This window comes from Panthera pardus, unplaced genomic scaffold (assembly GCF_024362965.1).
Source record: "Panthera pardus isolate Hobbes unplaced genomic scaffold, ASM2436296v1 HiC_scaffold_16, whole genome shotgun sequence".
Lineage (NCBI taxonomy): Eukaryota > Metazoa > Chordata > Mammalia > Carnivora > Felidae > Panthera > Panthera pardus.
The window spans coordinates 13,547,056-13,559,418 of NW_026526721.1; the positions used below are offsets into that span (position 1 = coordinate 13,547,056).

General features: G+C 46.5%; 1 protein-coding gene across 9 annotated transcripts in view; it reads left to right on the top strand.

Moving 5' to 3' along the window:
- The window catches only part of TIAM1 (TIAM Rac1 associated GEF 1), a 391,533-nt gene that overhangs the window by 197,518 nt on the left and 181,652 nt on the right, over nucleotides 1-12,363 (top strand). Inside the window, exon 1 of one of the 9 annotated variants that reach the window (XM_053903149.1) lies at nucleotides 570-1,040. The exons of the other annotated variants lie outside the window; for them this stretch is intronic. The gene's annotated coding sequence lies outside the window, so the exon portion shown is untranslated. Of the gene's footprint in view, nucleotides 1-569; nucleotides 1,041-12,363 lie in introns of those variants that run through there. 9 annotated transcript variants of the gene reach the window in all.

Here is a 12,363-nt window from a genome sequence, read left to right on the forward strand (position 1 = left end):
CTTCCTTCTTTTTAAGAAGGACCCTCCCTAGCTAGACTGAGGACTTTCTCATCACTGTCTTACCCTGCAGCACATCGAGCCTGAGATGTTGGTGCCTTGGGCCTGACGCAGCAGGACACCCTGGATCGTTTGGCTCTTCTGTGCCTCTTGTGCCCACATTGCATAAACATTGGCATGGCAGGGACAGATGGTCACTCGGGAGGCTCCTTTGATGTCACATTTGGTTGCCTGGGTGGGGGGTAGGGGTGGCTGTATCCAGTCTCCACAGGAGGAGAAGCTGACTGGGAAATACCTACCTGAGAGTGGGTAAACAAAAGCTTCAGTCCAGAAAGCTAGGGACCCTGGTACGTCCTCAGGCCGGGCACTAATGGAGTCAGGTTTACATAAGTGTGTTTAGCTTGGGAGGAAGCCAGTTGGCTCAGAGCAAAGCCTTTTCTCTCCACTCCTAATTGATGCTTTTGGAGTTCTGTTTTCTTATGAGAGAATGTGAATGGTCTGGGGGTGGGGGTGGGGGTGGTGAGGAAAGTGATGGGATTGCAGATAATTACTTTCAGAGCTAGCAAGAGCATTCATTCCTGAGGGCTGGGTTAGCTTTGCTGGAGGCTCCGGTGAAAGTACCTGAAATCCCAGGAGAGTTGAGATAGAGCAGTGGGGGCCCTTCTCAGTGAGAATCAGTGAGGTCAGGCAGCATCAGTCTGCATAATGGGGACCGAAAGCTTCTGTGGAAATAGGAAGGATGGTAATGAAGAACCCCCAGACAGGGAGTGCGTGAGGCAGCCCAATTGTGCCTGAAAGAAACATCCAGAGTTGACAGCATGCGACACTCGAGCGGGTTTTTGGTGGTTTTAGCTTTAGAGGGAACATCGGAGGTAATTACGGTCGCCTACATGCAAAGCAAGCATGGAGTTCAGTCACGGTGGAAAAGCCAAAAGCCACAAGGGTTGATTGAAAGCTTTTCCTACTCTAGCCTCTGGGTAATAATAACCGTTGCTCTTTATTTCTCTAATGCATTTACAGACGTCGCAACAAACCGAAGTAAGGTGGTAATGTATTCAAGTTAACGCAGTGACATCCAGTGTCTGGGCTTCATGTTGATTGGGAGGCGGGAAGGTAGTTCGTTGATTTCTTCATTTCTTCAAGTCACTCGTTGGGTGGCCCTGGGTGTCATCCTTGGAGGTGTCCGTGGAGGGGTCAGTGACGTGTGACACACAGCTCGCACCCCCTCAAGGAACTTACAGTGTAGAAGGGGAGAAATGATAACGCCGTGGGAAAGTTCATAGGGAGCCACCTGAGAGCCATCATCGAGAAGTTTGGTGTTTTGGAAGGGTCGGGACGTTAGCCATTCAGCGGTAGAATGGTGGAACGATCGGGAAAGCTATTAATGATATTCCTGATTTCTGTTGCTTATTAAGAGCTCACTCTCTGCCTGGCACAGTTTTAAATGCTTAACGTGTATTAACCGCGTTAATAACCCAATAACCCACTGAGCTATTAGCATCTCAGTTTCACAGCTGAAGAAACTGAGGCAGAGAGCGGTAAGAGATGATGCAGCCAGCGTATGGGCGGTCGGCCCTCCTGACTACCCCGTGCCTCTGTGGCCCTTTCCATTTCCCATCTTCCTCTGTTGCTGGAACTGTCGGTGCACCCATAGTATTTCTTTCTTTTTAAGAAATCAGGGACAGGGGCGCCTGGGTGGCGCAGTCGGTTAAGCGTCCGACTTCAGCCAGGTCACGATCTCGCGGTCCGTGAGTTCGAGCCCCGCGTCAGGCTCTGGGCTGATGGCTCGGAGCCTGGAGCCTGTTTCCGATTCTGTGTCTCCCTCTCTCTCTGCCCCTCCCCCGTTCATGCTCTGTCTCTCTCTGTCCCAAAAATAAATAAAAAATGTTGAAAAAAAATTAAAAAAAAAAAAAAAAAAAAAGAAATCAGGGACAGACATCCCACGTGAGGGCTTAGTTTTTCTGTTCCACTTTCTTCTTTTAATCTGAAATTTAAACACTGTTTTTTATTTTAATTCCCTGCGTTGCATTAGTCTCACGTGAACAGCACAGCGTGATTGGACAAATCCATACGTTATGCGGTGCTCTCCACGAGTGTGGCTCCCATCTGGCTGTTCCGTTTTTTCCGCGTTTAGAGAAATCTAGTTTGTGCGGGTGCCTGATGGGCCATTTAGTCATGAGTAACCAGCGGACTTTTTTTTTAGGTCCTTGGAGGGTGATTTTAATTATCATATAAATAGCATGAATATGAGTGTGGGAGTTTTATTACTCAGTTCCTTGGTGGTGGTTTGAAGGTTTTCTCTGGGTGGTTCCCGTGTCAGTGTTGACACTGCTGGAAGTTGTCTCTTGCGAGGGCGCAGCGCGTTTTCTCTTTCGGTGAAGGGCCATTTCTTTGGTTGTGGTTTTGTTTGTTTGTTTCTTTTTTTTTTTTTTAATTAGGTGAGAGAGGTAAATGCAGTCATTTGTATTTAAACAAAATGGTTATTATTTGCCAGTTAATGTTTATGGAAGAAAATGGAAGGCAGAGGAGGGCACCAGGGTAGAAGTCCAGGGACCTGAGTTTTTTTTGGGTTTTTTTGTTTTTTTGATGTGCCCTTCCTAACTCTTGGACATTAGGAGAGTCCACTGTTGGGGCAGTGAATTATGTGGTCAGGGTCCTTGTGATGTAGGGAAGTCTCTTCCTGTATGATAGAGCCTGGAATAAGGATATTATGTATCAAGACTCGACTTTTTAACCTGGTATTACTACACTGTTTATTTAAATGTGTTGTTTTAGACCCAGATGCTGTGGCTGCGTTTTATATTTTTGGTGTTATACTTAAAACATTGTGTCACCCTCTGGTTGTGTTTTCTTTCTCTCTCTTTCCTTTTCACTCCAAGAATGGGTTTTCATGTAGGACGAAAATGGAAACTAAAGAAGAGACAAAATCTGGAAGTAATTTTCAGCAGTAGAGAAATTAAACAAAATGAGAAAACACACCATTTTGTTGCTAGCTGCGTAAAGGAACATAGGAGTGTATACTTGCTTTTTCCCAGCGGTGGCTGCGTTCTATGTGGATTACTTTTTCATTGGGGCTGTAGAGTGAAAAGAAGCGGATCTGAATGTTCAATATTTCCATCTTGTCAAGAGCACATCAAGTTGGCATTTAAACTCCGATTGCCTGCCTCTTATTTCTATAATTTGAAATCAGATGGCAATCCGGCAAGTGAGAACCTTGGTTCAGGTGACCCCTGTCTATTTATCCATCTGGCCTCCTCTCCAGTTCCCTTTTTAACTCACAAATGGGAGTGGGTGGGAATGCCCAGGAATACTTTGAATGTGGTAAATACAGGATGTGGGGAAATTCATCTGCGAAATGTCAGCCTTCAGGAGACATTTTGTAAATGTCTGCGTTTACAAATGGAAAATGGAAGGCCTGCTAACATGCCCTGTGATTTGAGTTTTTAAAGCTGGTGTGGCACAGTTGGGGATTCCCGATCCTGAGTAGTAAGGCAATGTGGGGTCTTGGGTAGTAGGAACGCATTTCGATTTCAGAAATGTTGAGAATGAATTTTGATTTAAGAAATCATTGAGAAAATGGTTCCTTCTGATATCTGATATCTTATCTTAAAATATGTTCGAGTTCCTGGGCATCATATTTTACCACATTTCATCCTGAGAGATGCCTTGAGGAGTTTTGGCCTAATGGCCTGTGGTCTATGTTTTCATGTGATGGGCTGGCTCCCCTTTTCCATTACATGGATCTATCTGACTTGAGATCTCCACATTTCTTATGCCTTTTGTTTAACAATCATAATGGGATTTTGATGGAATTGGTTGAATGAATGCTTACGTTACTAATTAATTTCTAGATCTGTGTCTGGGGACTTCTGTGAATTTTTGTTTTAAAATTTTTTAATATTTATTTTTGAGAGAGAGAGAGAGAGAGAGCGAGTTGGGGAGGGGCAGAGAGAGAGGGAGACACAGAATCTGAAGCAGGCTCCAGGCTCCGAGCTGTCAGCAGAGTCTGATGCCGGGCTTGAACTCATGAACCGCAAGGTTATGACTTGAGCCGAAGTCAGATGCTTCGACTGAGCCACCCAGGCACCCCTATGAATTTTTGTTTTAAAGTTTGTCATAATCTTGGTTGAATGTTGAAAACACATTTACCAGCCAACAATTTGCTTAGCACCTGCCATGTGCTATGCCCAGTGAGAGGCTCATGGAACTCAGGCAGGGATGTGGCAGATCTGGTGGGTCTCTCAACCGAAGTCACAGGCTAGTGGCACCAGTTGAGAAAAATGGACTGAGGGTAATGGAATTGACAGCAAAGTCCCACCGACAGATTTTTAAGATAGGGACAAAAGAAAACATTCAAAACATTTTACATTTCAGAGTTCGTAAATCCATTTGAAGTGCTTGAGGAAAGCATAGCGTGCAGAATGGATGCACGTATGTATAAAACTGAAACCAGACTTCTCTGATGATTTAATGTCTCAAAAAAGGTTCTTAGAAAGAGGGACTTTCCTCTTTCTAAGTATGGAGATGTTTTGTCTTCACCTCACTAGGGTTTTCCTTTCCATTTCTCTCGGTTATCTTTTTGCTTCCGAAAATGCTGGTAGAAACCTACAAGCATCTATCTGCACTGAAACCTACAGCACACGGTTGTCCATAGCCGCTGCATTCATAACTGCCCAAACGTGGAAGCAGTTTAGTAGGCGGAAGGCCCTCGAGCAGCTGAGTGGATAAGTAAGCCATGGTCATCTATACAACGGGATATTATTCACCGCTAAAAAGAATGAACTATCAAGCCATGAAAGCCGTGGAAGAACCCCAAGTGTAGAGGGACAATCTAAAAAATATATAAGAGGACACTTGGATGGCTCAGTCGGTTAAGCATCTGACTCTTGATCTCGGCTCAGGTCATGATCTCATGTCACGGTTCGTGGATGGAGCCCCATGTCGGGCTCTGCACCGACATCATGAAGTCTGCTTAAGATTCTCTCTCTCTCTCTCTCTCTCTCTCTCTCTCTCTCTCTGCCCCTCCCCCATTCGCTCTCTCCCTGTCTCTCTCGCTTTCTCTCTCTCTCTCAAATAAACCAACTAAAAAAAAAGAAAAAAGAAAAAGTACATACTGTCTGGTTCAACACTGTGACATGCCGGAAAAGGCAGAACTATGGAGACAATAAAAGTCAGTAGTTGCCAGGAGCTTGGGGGAGGGGACGAAGGCGTGAACAGGCTGAGCGCAGGATTTTAAGGGCAGTGAAACAACTCTGTGTGGTCTTTATAATGGTGAATATAATGTCATCATACATTTGTTACAACCCGCAGAATGTACGATACCAAGTGTGACCCCTGACGTAAATGATGGATTTGGGTTGATCACGTAGCAGTATAGGTTCACGGAGGTTGAGAGCTGTGCTACTCGGTGGGGTTGTTGATAATGGAGGCAGCTGTACGGGTGTAGGGGCAGGAGGCCCAGGAGAACCCTACATCCTGCTCACTTTTGCTACAAACCTGAAAGTACTCCATAAAATAAAATCTACCCAACGATAGCCATGTTGTATACCCAACATACAAGCCACGGTTGGGGAAACAGCTGTAAATTCTCTTCACGGTGCCCAGTAAAATGTCTCTTGATTTGTATTACTTCTCAAAGTCCTTTCTGGCCCCTCTGCTTGGGCAGCAGCTGGCGGACGGCACGGAGGTTCCTTATCAAGCAGGAGACTCTGATGTTCAGAGAACTGGGGTATCATGAGAATGGAGATCTTGATCCCTGGCACCTTCAGGGCTGTGAAAGCGTTGATTTCAAGTTCCTGTTTTTCCCTTCTGATCTTGTATCGTGCCATTGTTGGTATTAAGGATGCAGTTTTGATGAACTTACCCTTTGGTATGTTACAGGTTAGTGGGACTTTCCTGCAATGGGCATGGTGATGAAGGAGTTGACTTCGGTAGCATTTAAAAATACTATGGCCCGGAGACCGGAAACCGTCCACTCCTGCCTTGATCGTGTGACCTTTCCCTGGGGAGTTCTCTTGGAAGCTGTGTGTACGGGGCACACGAACATGGGACTGAGCGATTACACAGATTTTTCTGGACGTTTTCATCAGCGTTTCTCCTTACAGGTGGTCTGTCACTTTTCTGAGGTCCTCATTCATGCCTTCAGCAAATAGTTACTGAGCATTTCACTTTATGCCAGGCCACTTCCAGGTTCCAGGGGCATAGTAGTGAACGAGACCTAGAAGAATGTGCATGCATGTAACTGGCATCCTGGAGGCAGAAGACAGACAATGAACAACTGGTTAGAACACGGAGTGTGTTGGGTTATCACCGCAGTGGGGGGCCACGAAGCAAGGAAGGGGCCAGGAAGAGTCCAGGGAATTGAACTTTGGAATGGGGGTGGGGAGAGGCCCACTGCAGGGGTGACTTTGGAGCAAAGAGGTTTTTGCTTGTTTGTTTTTTGTTTTTTGTTGTTGTTGTTTTTGGTTTTTTTTTTGTTTTTTTTTTGTTTTTTTTTTTTTTTTTTTTGGTTAACAGACAGGGGTGATCTCCGTGGAGAGAAGCAGGGGGTCTGGTGTACTGGAAAAGTAGCTTGGAGGCCACTGGGGCTTGGGTGGAGAGAGCATTCTGGAGAAATGGGAGATGAGGCCAGGAGGGGCCAGGAGGACTGTTGGTGAGAAGGGAAGCCTTTGGAGGGTTGTGAGTGTAGTTGCCATCAGATGTGATCGGATTTAGGTTTCAGGAGGGTCTCTCTGAGTGCGCTGTTGAGAGGTGAGGCAGCTTTCTCACTTTGACCCTCCGGCCATCAACGACCCTTAAGTCTGAGCAGTGATGTTGGGTTCTTGCTCACACAGCCCTGATCCCACTGGTGCTTTGGGGGCTTTATTAAGAAGTATTTTTTTTCTACCTATGTGAGCACAAATCTCTTTCTTTCTTAAAAAAAAATTTAAAAAAATGTTTATTTATTTTGAGAGAGTGTGTGTGTACAAGCAAGGGAGGGAGGAAGAGAGAGAGAGAGAGAGAGAGAGAGAGAGAGAGAGAGAGAGAAATCCCAAGCAGGCTCCATGATGTCAGCGCAGAGCCTGACATGGGGATCTAACTCATGAACCATGAGATCATGACCTGAGCTGAAATCAAGAGTCGGATGGATGCTCAACCAACTGAGCTACCCAGGCGCCCCACAAATCTCTTTCTTTATAGTTCTTAAGAGAAGGGACTTTCCTCATGCAAGTGTAGTTAGCCTATGCGTTCTATAATGAGTCCAAAAATGCTCAAGAAATGCTTGAAAACAATTTAGGGTTCTCTGCAGCCCTGTGTTGTGTTCACCTTCAAAGCAGAAAAATCCTCCTCCCTACATGTGGCTCTGTTTTGCCTCTGGGAGCCCCCTTCTTGCCTGTAGCCAGATTCCACTCTCTTTCCATGACACTCATCCTTCTTGGTTCGGGTTTCTCATCAGGAGTCTCCATTCTGAGAAAAGTGAACATGTGTCAGGTGTGTTATTGTCTCACCTAAAGGTGAGCCACCCAAATCGTGGCCTGCACACAGCTGGCGGGCTCTCTGAGCCTTTCAGAAATCCAAACCCGAGTGTTTCTGGCGTTTGACCCTTGTCAGCCCGTTCTGAGTCGCATGCAGTTAAATTTGTCCACAGATGTTAGTTTACCAGTGTACTTTGAACAGAATAATAATAACTTTCGCATCTGGTCCCCTTTTCATCTAGGGATTTTAAAACCCCAAGTGCATATTAATTAAACCTCACATCACTGGAAGGTAGAGAAGGGGTTTAATCACCACTGGGAAGAACATAGAGGGACAGCCTGTGGGCCCAGCACTAACAGGCGTTTTGCATTTCACCAATGCCTTTCATCTGGCTTCTTAAATACTTGGCAAGTATTACCTGGTGGGAAGTGCATTATTATACACATCTGCAGGGAGTGGGGACTCTCCCAGGATACGGGATACGGAGACTTGTCCTGGCTGTTTTCAGTATTGTCACTTCAGAGGACTTCTTCATTTCTGGTTCATGGGTTGTTACGGCTTATTATGGATTACCTGGGGGCTCATGGTGTGGACAGAAGGCTAGTAGAGTTGACTGGTAAGGTTGTTTGCTTTTTTCCCTTTTTGGTTTGGTAAGCAGGTAGGTAAGGGAGTTTCTTTTTAAATTTCAGCCATCTTCCAAGCTGGTAATGGGTCATTCTCATTTAGGGGACCGGGGACATCCCCTTCACCCTAACTCTCTCACTCCAGAAAGTCCCCCCGGTGAACTGGGACCGGTGGAAGGCAGGGGAGAGCCATGGCTTTTCCCAGAAGGAGCTGCTTGAGTCCATTTCTGGTAAATGAGAGCACTGATGTAAAAAATGGAACAAAACTAAAAACCAAAGGAGAAAGTGTTGTGGTCATGTCATTAGTAGGTAGAGAATTCACCTGCTAACCTGTGAGAGGGAGTCAAGGGTGTGGCTCCAGCTGAGGTCATAGTGTTGTTTATATGCAGAGCCACAGGGCTTCCGCACTGAGGGCTGGGTCAGTCTTCAGGGGGTCGCCTCACGGCAGGGCTTAGCAGGACATGGGAATGGTGCAGGATATACCGTTGGCTTGTGAAAGAATGGGTTATTTTGATTAACAAAATTTTTTTAATGCTTGTTTATTTTTGAGAAAGAGGGGGAGAGAATGCAAGTGGGGGAGGGTCAGAGAGAGAGGGGGACCTAGGATCCGAAGTGGGGTCTGCACTGACAGCAGAGAGCCCAATGTGGGGCTCAAACTCAGGAACCATGAGATCATGACCTGAGCCGAAGTCGGACGCTTAACCGACTGAGCCACCCAGGTGCCCCATTGGGTTCTTTTGATTTTAAATAGAGTCCTTAAGTCTGTTTTTTAAAAATTCCCCCATGCCAGGGACACCTGGGTGGCTCAGTCGGTCCGTGTCCCACTTTGACTTAGGCTCAGATCATGATCTCATGGTTCCTGAGTTTGAGGCCCATTATTGGGCTCTGTGCTGACAGCGTGGAGCCTGCTTGGGATTCTCTCTTCCTCTCTCTCTGCCCCTCTCCAGCTTGCTCGCTCGCTCTCTCTCTCTCAAAATAAACATAAACTTAAAAAAAAATCCCCAATGCCACTGTAAAGCATGCTATTGATTTTATAATAAAATATTGCCTTTATTTAGAATTGCATGTGGAAATAACGTAATGGAAAAATGTTGACAGGCACAAGTTCTTTGAATGCTCCCTCTATCTGATGTCCCGAACCCCTTGATTCCTGGTCTCTCTTTGTGACTTAAATGTAGAAAGATTACCCATATGTCTGCAGATAAGAGGTATTAAACATCTATATATCATTTTAGACGAAGGCCCTCTGAGTAAATTCTAAAGGCACACCCCATAAGAATGTTTCCTTCCAGGATTCTTATTTAATAGTATTGAACTGTAAAAAATACTTTGGGTCTTTAATTTGACAGTGTTGATGTGTTTTTTGTTTACTGGGGTGGAAATACAGTGGAAAGATGATCTGTTCTTAATATATGGTTGTGGGTTAGGTATTCTCCATTGCCTTGTATCGTGGGAGCTCCAGTTGGCCGGGATGTTACTGGCATGGTCCTTAAATAGATAAATAATTGGATCAAAGAAATGACTTGGAAATGTACTTCATTGTTTAGAAGCCAAAATAAACCAGAATCTTTGTCTTCAGCATGAGTGTCACACTTTCAAGTTGAATAGTTAATCCCTTTGCTCATGGCAATGCCAGGGGCCCTGTGGATGGAATCCCAGAATTCTGAGGTAACTTTGATGCCTTCTGAAAGTAGAGACAGAAAAGAAGGCTAAAAGCTGCACCCTGAGAATAAAACATAACTCTTCTGTTTACTAGCTGTGTGACCTTGAGTAAGTCACTTAAATTCTCTGTTCTTTGGAGTCTTCATTTATAAGTTGGGGGTAAGTCCTTTTCTTCTAGAACAGTTAGAAAGATTAATGCCCTTCTTTAGCGTCTGATTTCTAGTATGTCCCCAAAAAGTGTCAACCTGTGTTGTTACTGTCCTTGTTGACATTGTGGTCATCATCTCTCTGCCCTTAGGCTGGAGTCAGTATTGGGAGTTTTTAAGAGATTTCCTATGTCTTCTCTACTAAGCCATTGTAAGATTGTTGTTTCGCAGCCCTCCCGGGAGCTTCCCAGGTAGGATATGAAACCGGGACCATACTCAGAGGGCAGGGACAGACTGAAGAAAGAGGCAGGCACACTCCAGGCTGGTAGGTTTAATAAGCAAGGGAACTTACATAGGAGGCTTGTCTTAGGGGGCAGACGAATGGATCCCTGCAGTCGCCCACCAAGTCTTAAAAGTTGGTGAAAAGCCCTCCCTGGATTCAGTCACCTATACCACACAAGTGTTCTCAACACCACATCACCATCTCAAGGCCGTATCCTTGGAGCAGCCTCTGGGAGCCAGAAAGGCAAGGGGAACCCACATTCCTAGAACAGGAGAGGGTGCGAGGAGCCTCCGAGTGCCGAGTTCAGCTCACAGGTCAGCGCAGAGCCCGACTCAGGGATTGAGCTCACGATCTGTGAGATCTGACCTGAACCGAAACCAAGAGTCGGATGCTTTGCTGACTGAGCCACTCAGACGCCCCTGCAGTCATGTCTTTTTGAAGAGGTTCCCCAATGAGGGTTTAACCATTTCTGAATCCAGGTCCCTCAGTTTCCTGCCTCTGGAGCCTGGAGTCTCATCTCCATTATCCACAGCATGTGGGCATCATGAGATTTGAGATGATTGCTAACTAGGCTTCTCTTTTCCGCTTCCTCTCCTGATGTGTCTACAGCACTACTTTTTAATGGCCTCTCTCTGAGTTTTCCGTTCTTTCTTGACTTTGGCTGTGAAGGCCCAAAGTGTACATAGTCCTTTACCACGGACTTCACCTGCAAACTCCCAATTCCCTGAAGAGAAATGTGGCTCACTCCCCATGGCTGAGGGAGTCATGCCTGACCTACGTGGGAGAGCCATGAAACTCGCTCTAATTATCCGTGGCCGCTTATCACTCTTAAGGAAATAGAAATGGAGACACATGTGTTGCATGAGCAAGTTATGGACCATTGAACAGTAACTGAGTTCAGTGGATGTTGTAGCGACCATGCTAGCGGATGGATATTCGCAGTGGAGATTCGTAGGTCGCAGCTCCTATCTTGCGGTGCGGCAGAGGTGACAGAAAGTCCGTGCCTGGTGACAGAGCGCCAGGCAGTGACCACCATAGCACTACATAGGAGAGGGGAGGGGGTTGAGGCTAAGAGTGGGGATTCGGAAGCCGTATGGCCTGGGTGTGAAACCAGCCTTGTCACTGATGACTGGGGGCTTGTGGACAAGTGACTGTCGTTTTGGGGGCTTCCGTTCCTTCTGATGGGGGATGGTGCCCAACTCATGAGCTCTCACGAGGAGTAAACACATGAGCCTTTGTGAGGACGGCGGGGAGTGATCAGCGCACGCACACCCTCAGTAAATGGGAGCCGGAACCATCTTCTGCATCAGGACCAGGCAGAGGGATCGCAGTGAGGGGTGGGCTGTGGGGGGGGAGGGGAGGAAGCAGCAAGGAAGCCTCAACTTTAGGCTACAGACTCAACTCCAGAGCAATTTTTTTTAAGGTTGTTTTTTAATGTTTATTTATTTTGAGAGAGAGCACGAGCAGGGGAGGGGCAGAGAGAGAGGGAGACCCAGAATCCGAAGCAGGCTCCAGGCTCTGAGTTGTCAGCACAGAGCCCGACATGGGGCTAGAACTCACGAACCGTGAGATTGTGACCTGAGCCGAAGTCCCATGCTTCACCGACTGAGCCAACCAGCCACCAGTCGCCCTTTTTCTCTAGTATTTTTAAATGATCATGCATCATTCATTGCAGAGAGATGAGACTATATAGATAAGCAAAAAGAAGGCAGTCAGAACTCCCCTTTGGCCTGCTTCACCACTGTTAACATTTACCCTATTTCCTGCTAGACTTCTTTTCTCCTCCTCCGCGGAGTCCATTTCTGAAGGATGTCAGGGAGGGTTAATGTTTTCCTACACTTAGTTCCACCAGTTTGGTTTCTTATGTGTTATGTAAGGAGCAAGTTTTACTTGCTCTGAAAGTTCTGTCCCGAAATACTGGAAAAAAACGCAGAAGGGCATGGCGATAACACACGCTAAGAGGGCAGTGTCTAGACTGAGCTCTAATGACATGGGGAAGCCTGCGGTCTTAGGAGGGGGTGCAGGCCAGTGAACCCGTGCGGAGCATTTGCTCTGGCCCATCCCTGCACCGAGCACTTCCGGGAGGTCGCTTCCTGTATCCCCAGGGTGACCCTCTGAGGTCATTGCTCCTCTTTTCCAACCCTGTAGCTAAAGAGGCTCTAAGAGGTGGGAGGACATGCCCACCATCGCAGGCCCC